Genomic DNA, 9,163 nt, shown 5'->3' with positions numbered 1-9,163 from the left:
AATATGGATTGAACACCTAATATATGTAAGACATTATCTCAATTCCTTATTCATTCTAATTTTCTGAAATAATCTAGAGCTTTTCTCAAATGATCTAGAGCTTTTGAAAATTGATCCCTGACTTTTCTGAGCTCTATAACATCTATAGTTTGTATATCATGCTATTGTTGTATGCTTGTTTTTTCCTCATAATTTTATACCCATAATCTTTAAACTCTCAACCAATTTGCTAAATCCCCAAGGTCAGAGATTACATCTCATACCTCAAATCAGAAAAGAAAATTAATATTTATTGAATGATTTCCCTGCACCAGTAACTATAAAAATGTGTTTAACATTTGGTATTCAGAATTCTCTGTATCCATTTTTCCTTGTGTGTGCACTCTTCCTTCATTGTTTCCATATTGCCCTGCCAGACAGCCCTCTCTGCTAATGTCAAATAACAACGACCCAAGTAAGTAAGTAGCAGATTTACTAGTGCTTTGGGGCAATGACGGTGGAATTTCCACTAGTCATCTCTTTTAGTTGGGCTGTATCCTCCTGCTTTGTTCCAGGGACTCCCTCTTTCTTCTTCCCTCCCCTCTGACTCCTTCTAACTATCGTGTTTTATGCAAAACAGTTTAGCTATTTCTTTGATTCATTTCCAATAGAGTCATAGGAAAACCTCATCTTAAAAAATAAATACACCCATTAGGAAGTTTCTAAAACAAAGCAGTTTCTCTCTCTCTGTGTGTGTTTGTGTGTGTGTATGTGTGTGTGTTTCTACAACAAACACAGTTTTCTGCAAGTCATACAGTAATGTTTTTCTCTGCTATAGACACATCTTCTCATTTAATCCTCTCAACAACCCATTTCACACAAGCTAGCAATACACATTTATTGAATGTTTACTATGTACCATGCATTATCCATAATATCTCATTTAACCTGTACTATATAAACACAAGAGGGACATATTATTATTATTATTCACATTTTATAGATTAGTAAACATAAGCAAATTGTCTAAGAGAATAAGCAAAAGAGACAGAATAAAACCTAGGCAGTCTGATTCCAGGGCCCAAACCCCTGATGTTGCTGTGCTGCCCCACAGAGAAGGAAACAGACTTAAGAGGTTAAATGATTTTCTGTGGTCACAAAGATGGTCACTAATGTGACTGTAATCCTTGCTCTGTCCACCAGAACATCATGTTCCATTCTCTGCTTTGTTTGGACGAGCATTGTTCTCATTCCCTTGATGTCCTCACTTGGCTTCCTTAACAAGCACTGAATGTAACTTAATTGTGTATATTAAATTCCCTGAGATACAAAAGATAGATCCATCCTTTTATCAGACTCATCCTCAATTTCCCCTTTTCCTTGATTCCCCCATATCCAGACTATCAACAAATGTGCCACAAGCATGTCCCTTTCCAGTTCATTCCATTTCCATCACCCTAATCCATACCAACATACTTGCCTGGTGCCATCTAACTGCTCTCTCTGCTTCTATTTTGTCCCTTCCAACCTATTCATCAGAGTAGCTGGAGAGTAAATCAATTCTTGTCATCCCCTGATGAGAATCACCAATGGCTTCTGATTACCCTCAGACTGAAATCCAACTCCAGACAGTGTATAACCTGGCCCCACCCTCCTTTCCAACCTCATTTTAGGTCATTCTCCTAACTCATCACACTTCAGCCACACTGGCCTTTTCTCAGTTCCTTGAGTAGACGAAGCTTCCTCATTTGGGACTCAGCCAATGTTGTTGTTTTTGTCTGGAAAGGCTTTTCCCTCCAATCTTTAAGGTGGTCATCTTCTTATTTTTGAGGTCACTTCGAAATGTCACCTCTATTAAGAATTCTTCCTTACCCCTTTTATTCTCTATTACGCCATGTGTGTTTCCTGTGTTATCTATTGATGAATAAATAAATGTTGAGTAGATCCATTGGAGAATGAGTATATGAAATAGATGAATGTTGAAGAGGTGAATAGATGAAATGATAGATCTATTAGAGACATAAATTAAACATACCTAAAACAACCAAAAAATAATTCTAAGGTAATAGGTAAAAAATTTTTGCCAGTGTGTACACATTAAAAACATGATGTGTGAGGGAAGCCAAAAAAAAAAAAAAAAAGAAGAGAAAATTAACATAGGGGTTTAATCAGAGAAGACTTCTTGGAGGTGGTGAGACTTTACTGTGAAATACTGCATGATTTTGGATTGGCAGAAATTATGCATAGAATGAAATGGTAAAAAATCTAACTTGATAGGGACAGAGAGGTTATGTTGAAGAGTAATAATAATAACAACAATATGGAGTCAGTTTGTGATGGACACACGAAGTGACATGTCCATATAGCAATTGTAAATTCATGTTAGTGATTGATATTTTTTAAAAAGTATAGTAGAAATTACACATAGTCTAATTTTGCTGTTGTTACTCAAAACTTTTTTGAATGTTTCTTGTGAAATGACTTAGAGAGTGCAATACACATTTTTTTCTTGGAATAGTCTAACAAACATTAACTCTTTTGGCTTTGAAAACAGGTCAATGTCATCTAGAGCCACACCCAGTGGATAAATGGTGATAAGCTGTTATTAATATCTAGGGTCACTCTAGTGATATATATCATTATCTCTAGCTATCTAGCTTTACACTTATCTCTCTATCATCCATCTATCAATCAATCTATTATTTATCTACTTATCTCTATATTCTATATATCAATCCTAGTATTCTCTGAAAGTCTTACAATTGAAGAGATTCCAAGACTTTCTAGGGAAATACAGTATAAGTAGAATTAGAATATAGCCTCCCAAAAGGGAAAAACAATTTCATTTACAAACATTGGTTCTGGTAGTTTCTTTTTTAAAAAAAATTCTTTCTGTTTTTTTGTAAGCTACAGCTTTTTACTTAGGCCTTATTTATTGCATGTAAATATGCAGATTTTATGAAAGAAAAATGCCATATTTTTAAGAATTGGCTATTTTGGCCAAGTCAGTCCTCGCCTAGGCAGCAGTCACCAACCTTTTTGGCACCAGGGACCAGTTTCATGGAAGACAATTTCTCCATGGATGGGTGCAGGGGGAGAGGAAGAGGGTTGGGGAAAGCAGGGGTAGGCGGAGCTCAGGCGGTGATACAAACAAAGCCTTGTTTTCCTAACAGGCCACTGAGTATCAGCCTGTGGGTTGGGGACTGCAGCTCTAGGGGATTTCTGTGCTCAGAACCAGAACACAGTGATTCTTTATAACAGAAGAGAGTCTTGTTTGCTTTGGGATTCTAAAGGGAACATTAATATGTCTTGGTGTAAAAATCAAGAATCTTTAAATAAATAATTTGTGTACAACACTAATGATAGTACCTAGCACATATGGTATGTTCAATAAAATGTTCCCTTTCCATTAATCATGTTTTGAGAGTTCAATGTTCTCTATAGCTTTATTTAACTTTATCAGTGGTGATGCAGATGTTTAGAACACACAGGAGCAGTGGAAGTGGTAGGCCTACGTATAGAAGTTCAGTAGCAACATGATCTTTCATATGATAGGAATTTTTGATTCAGTTACTGTTATTACAAAACTGGTCATTTGGACTGAAAAAAAAATGAAAGCATCTACTTATAAAACACATTCTGTCCTGTTTCTACATTATTTGGTTAGAGAATTGGTCAGATGTGTTTGAGTCATTTCCTTTGTGAAATATGCTCATAAATAAGATAATTGGATATTTGAAAATTATAACTTTGTATGAACTAATTTTCATACTTCTTTAGTTAGTATTGTATCAGATTGAGTCCAGTCTGGAGGGAGAAACACATAGTAATCTGAACACAGGTTCAGTTTAATATAAATAATTATTAACTATAACAGTACTGAAGTAACAGATGACTAGCTAATAAGGGGTAAAAAGAACTCTAAAGAATATAGAAACAGCAGGTATATGAAGCAGCCACTACCCCTGGGGCCGAGAGAGAGCAAGGAAGGCTGAGATCCAGACTTTATTGGAGAAGGTGATTGTGGGTGTGGGTCACTGAACAGTGGAGAAGTTGTTGTGGTGCCACTGGAACTTGCTGGAAACGTGCCCTTCAGGGTGCCAGGAAAAGCTGTTCACAAGAGGTGTCTCACTTGAGACCCTCTACATAAAACTGCCTGAGAAGGGGCCAGCAAAGTTACCAGCCACCAAATACTGCTGGCTTCAGTGCACTGTAAGAACTTGCTTCTGCAGAAAACCACACAGACTGCAGGAACTGGATGCTAGAGAAGCCACCCACACTGCAGAAGCTGGCTAAGCACTCACACAAGAACCAAGAAGCAAAACCATTTCTTCCTGCAATGTCTCTCCAACACCTGCTACTTGCAAAGCTTAAAGTCATGCCAGAGGGCAAAGTGAAAATATTTCAAGGGCCCAGATGCATTTTTAGAGAGCAAACAAAAAGGTTGAATTTGGAGATAAGACAATAAATTGATAACTGGCATTGTTGTTTTCTGATATTCTAGGGACTAAAAATATTAATATGAATATTCACAGAAGTTTCTTCCTCCTCCAATTCCCACTTCTAAGGTAGAAAACGATTTGTGGTTCAGGCATCCATCAAGCCTGGGATAATGAACAGAGAGAGGCAAAAAAAATAAACGTCGTAAAACCATGTCGATTTACGTTGCAAAAGGAAGAGACTCAGAGAAGGGGCCAGGGAGACAAAGAGCAATACAGGATGATTTTAGGGAGGTAATTTTGAGGAGTTATGAGTAAGAGAGGTGGTATCTCACTATATTGAATGGTTTCTTGGGAACCAATGAGTTAAAAAGATTTAAAATAATTGTATAATATGTAATTTCCCTTTGTAATTTTTTTCTTTTACATGCCAGAAATAAACATTTAAACTAGTTTTTAATTAGTTTAGATGTTGATTTTCTTCTGAACACAACCCCATGCTAATAGAGGCCACGAAGCGGACCACCTTCATTTGGGTTACACTGGCCATAATACTTTAAAGCTTTTCGGCTATATAAATCTTATAGAACTTAATCTAATATCTTGTGCTTAAATATTTATTAAATCATTGGCTCCACATTTATTATTTCCATTTCAGCCAGGTCTAATAATACTGCATGCCAATCTTCTTATCAGTTTCTGAGTAATCATTTTGCATTCAGCAAAGCAGGTTTAAAAATCTTTACTACTTTCCTTATGTCCCCATACCCATCCACAAATCTAAAGCCCACTTCTTAGCAGATAGCCTAGTGCTTGATGCCAGGAGAATTTATTTACGCTAATATCATTCATTCATCTTTACTTCTCTCCTGCTTCAGAAGTAGCAGCAGCAGCAGATACCCTTCTGTTGAACCTTTATCTATTTCTGTGTTCTTGGTTTCATCCTCTTCTGTGTCCCCAGGCATCTTGCCCCAACACTTGTACCCTCCTCTCTCCCTTTTGTATTTTGAATCTCTCCTAGTTTCTTCTTTTTTAATTTCAGAATATATTGGTGGTACAAATGTTTTGGCTATATGAATTGCTTTTGTACCGTTCGAGTCAGTTTTAAGTGTGCACATCCCCCAGATGGTGTGCATTGTACCCGTTAGCTGTGAATTTACCCTTCCCCTTCTCCTCCCTCCCAGCTGCTTGATTTCCAGTGAATGTTATCTCCATATGTCTCCTTGTTTTTTGACTTACTTCTAGGCCTGTGAACAGACTTGAAACTTTAGGTTCCCTTGCAAAATTTTCTCCCCATCTCTCTCCCCTTTTCTGCAACGCCCCTTCGAAGGTCATCTATGCTTATTAAATCCATTTCCTCACCTCTCTGTTCACTCTTTGTTGAAGCATATCTACTAGGCTAGCTTAGGAGATCACTTTTCCCTAGCCTAATTACACAGTTAATTGAGTTTAGCACTCATTATAAGGCACGTTAAAAAGATTTTTTAAAGTATCATTGGATACTAACCATTGGATGTTGTGAACAAAGGTGTACAAAGAACCAACTACCCATTGCTACATCTGCCACCCTGGATCTAGAGCAAACTATGGGCATTCTTTTTCTCAGGGTGGTTATGAAGCAATGATCTTGCCTGGGCCAGAGGATGACTCCAATGGGCCTGTTTCTGAGCCCTTTGTCTAGGAGAATGTTGGGAAAATAAGGAGTGTCTCAGAGCATCTTTTTAACAGGGTGGATGTGATCAGGGCACAGGCATCTCAGTTTTCCTCCCACCCCCTAGCTCCATTCAGATAATCCTGATTCTCCCATGACTGTTACATCAGAAGTTACCATCCTCTTTTATCAGTTATTTCCTCCTCAACCATTTACAGAGCGTTGAATCTTATTAATAGTAGTTTAGCTACTATATAATTACTTGGTAACTTAATTTTAGTAATGTCTTTTATCTATACATTGCTGACATTGACAAAATTATTTCAAATTATACACTTTAAAAAAATCAAAAAAAAACCTTTTATTTTGCAGGTAATCAGAATGACTTTTGCTTTTCCAAATGGAGGTTATCATAACAATATTTGATAGTGAAATTATTTTTTATGAGCTGTCATGTGTTTTCCTTTTTTCTTATCTCCATAATATCCATCCTTGACCCTACAGCCCCCAAGGTGTGATAACCCCCAAAAAGACTTTGAAAAATCTTCTAGACATTCCAAAATCCAATGTGATCTTTCTTCCTTCCCTGTTGAAAGTAATCTCTCCATCTCCTCTCCTACGGCTTTAAAGACAGTGGTCGTCAATATATTATTGACACTTCAGAATATGCCTAATTTCTGGCTAATGGAAAGCCATGTGAGCAAGATCCTTATTTTATTCACTATTCTCTGTGCCTAATAGTTCCTTACAAATAGTAGGAACTTAAAAATATTTGATGAATGAATAAAACAAATTGGTCATTATTTAGATGTATTGCCTTCAATAAAATTTACTTTCTTTCTTCCCTTCTTATTTCTTTGTCTAGATGTTTTAGTGTGGGTATATTTGTATCCTTTTGCTTCTATTTGACTTTGTTTCTATTTATTCCCATTCTACCTTCATTTCCTCTGCTTCCTCTCTTGCATAGAACATAACATTTTACATAGAAGGCAACTTCTCTGATGTTTACTATAGTTATTTGTTTTGCATTTTATCTCAGAATGAACAATTGATAAAAATAAAACACTGAGCTAAATATTTATTACAAAATTTAGGGAATCTTAACTGATTTTTCCCTATGAGGTTAGTGGCTCTCAATAGAAAAAAACTAGTTAGTGGAATTAAACACACAAAAAATTAATGTTTTAGAGAAAGATTTGGCATTCACTTGTCAAATGAGATAAATCCTGTGAACGTTATATTAAGTTGTAATTTTAAACTCAGCAGGTTATTGAGCATGAATTGTGCAAAGTAAAGTCATGAAAATACAAACCAAAATCAAATGCTAAGGACGAGGGTAAATTTAGTGTGTATAAACCTTTATGCAGCACTGAATTTATGTTAATTTCCAGTTGGCAAACAAGTCCATGATAATTCTAAATTGGTTGTTTTGGTTGTTTGAGTATTATACAAGTCCTCACAGCTTGATGAATTATGAGATCAAAATGGCCTGTCCAGAGGTTCAAAATGAAAGCACTAATCATGCAGCAGTCCGTTGACCCACGTGCATACAATAAGTCATGTAACTGCACAACTGACAGCAGAAGACAGGGTTTGAAAGAGACATTTAAGTTGAAAAAATGTTAATCTTCGGTTCATTATTGTTTATATATGTAACTTAATGACTTAAAATTTTCTTCTTAAGTGTCAAAATAATGTCCATTTTGAAATTAGTATATATAAAAATTGATATACCTCATCAAATATATTCAACTTAAGTAGTGGCCCAAATGTACTCTAACAACTGCATGGTTAAATATTACTTTCTAAAAACAGTTGTCTTTTTCCCATAGCATGCCCTAGGATCTGCGCTTTAACTTGGAGTTTAAAATTATAAACTAATATATGGGGCTCACCACTGTCCACATTTCTTCTTCAAATGAGATGCTTATGGAATGATTAATTTCATATAAAAAGGAACTTGGTAATACTCTGTGTGAAAAATTTCTAAAAATTATTAAGAGTATCTGCAAGGCTTTCTATTATGGTTTTCATATTTTATAATCTACAACCTGAGAAAAAGTTTAGGGATTTAGAAACAAATAAAAGACAACCATTATTTGTGGAGGACAAAAATTACCATTAACATGCTACAACCCAATTTTTCATTCTCTTTCTGTCACGCAGTTGATGATTGGGTCAGTACAACAGCATTATCATATTTTCTTGAAGATGAACACAGGATCTTATTAAAATTGTATCTTTATAATAGACTTCATTAAGTACTATAGCTACTTAATGAATAAGTATTTATATTTATGATGTTGATATCTATCTTTTTGTTATGCCCAGAGAAGATCTGGACATTAAATTCTTCCCCTAGCTATACTGAATAGTATATTCATAGCAATCATATTTCATTATAGGTGCTACTTACTTCTTGGGGTAAGCCCTTTAGGCTAACCATTGGTGGAGGAGGGAGAACTTCAATCTTGTATATATTCTACTTACACCTTAAACATAGATCCAAAATTCACCATTATTATGCTATACTTACAGCTGTGGCTACTACAACTGCTGCTGCTCTTCTGGCAACTCCTGCTACTATATTCTATACATTAACCCCTACAATGTGCCAACTGCTAGGTATGGTCCATACAACATCCAGGTTTTTATGATAGTCCCTCAAGGTTGGCATTAATTCCCTATGCTCTTAGATTAAGTGGCCTGCCCAAGTTACAAAACTAGTAAGGATCCAAATTCAAGTATGTCTCATTCCACACTATCCCTATAAAAATAAAGATATAAAATCATACATCTATTAATAGTAAGTCTAATTAAATAGAACTGCGGAAACTGAAGAATGCAGAAAAAGTTTACAGTCATTTCAAATTAACTTCATAACTCTTAGGAGGAAATAAAATAATTTTCTTGTTTTTACTTTATTGTTATGACTCATATAATTGTTAACGAAATTGTGGAAGTGAGCATTTTATTAGACTCAGGGTGAATGAACAATAGTTTTCTTACATGTTTTTTCCATTCCAGTTTTGAAATGTGAACTGCGTTCAATTCGGGAAAGTGACGTTTGGATTTTGTCACTAATGAGCATACA

Source organism: Lemur catta, chromosome 8 (genome assembly GCF_020740605.2).
Source record: "Lemur catta isolate mLemCat1 chromosome 8, mLemCat1.pri, whole genome shotgun sequence".
NCBI lineage: Eukaryota > Metazoa > Chordata > Mammalia > Primates > Lemuridae > Lemur > Lemur catta.
This window is presented reverse-complemented; position numbering follows the sequence as displayed.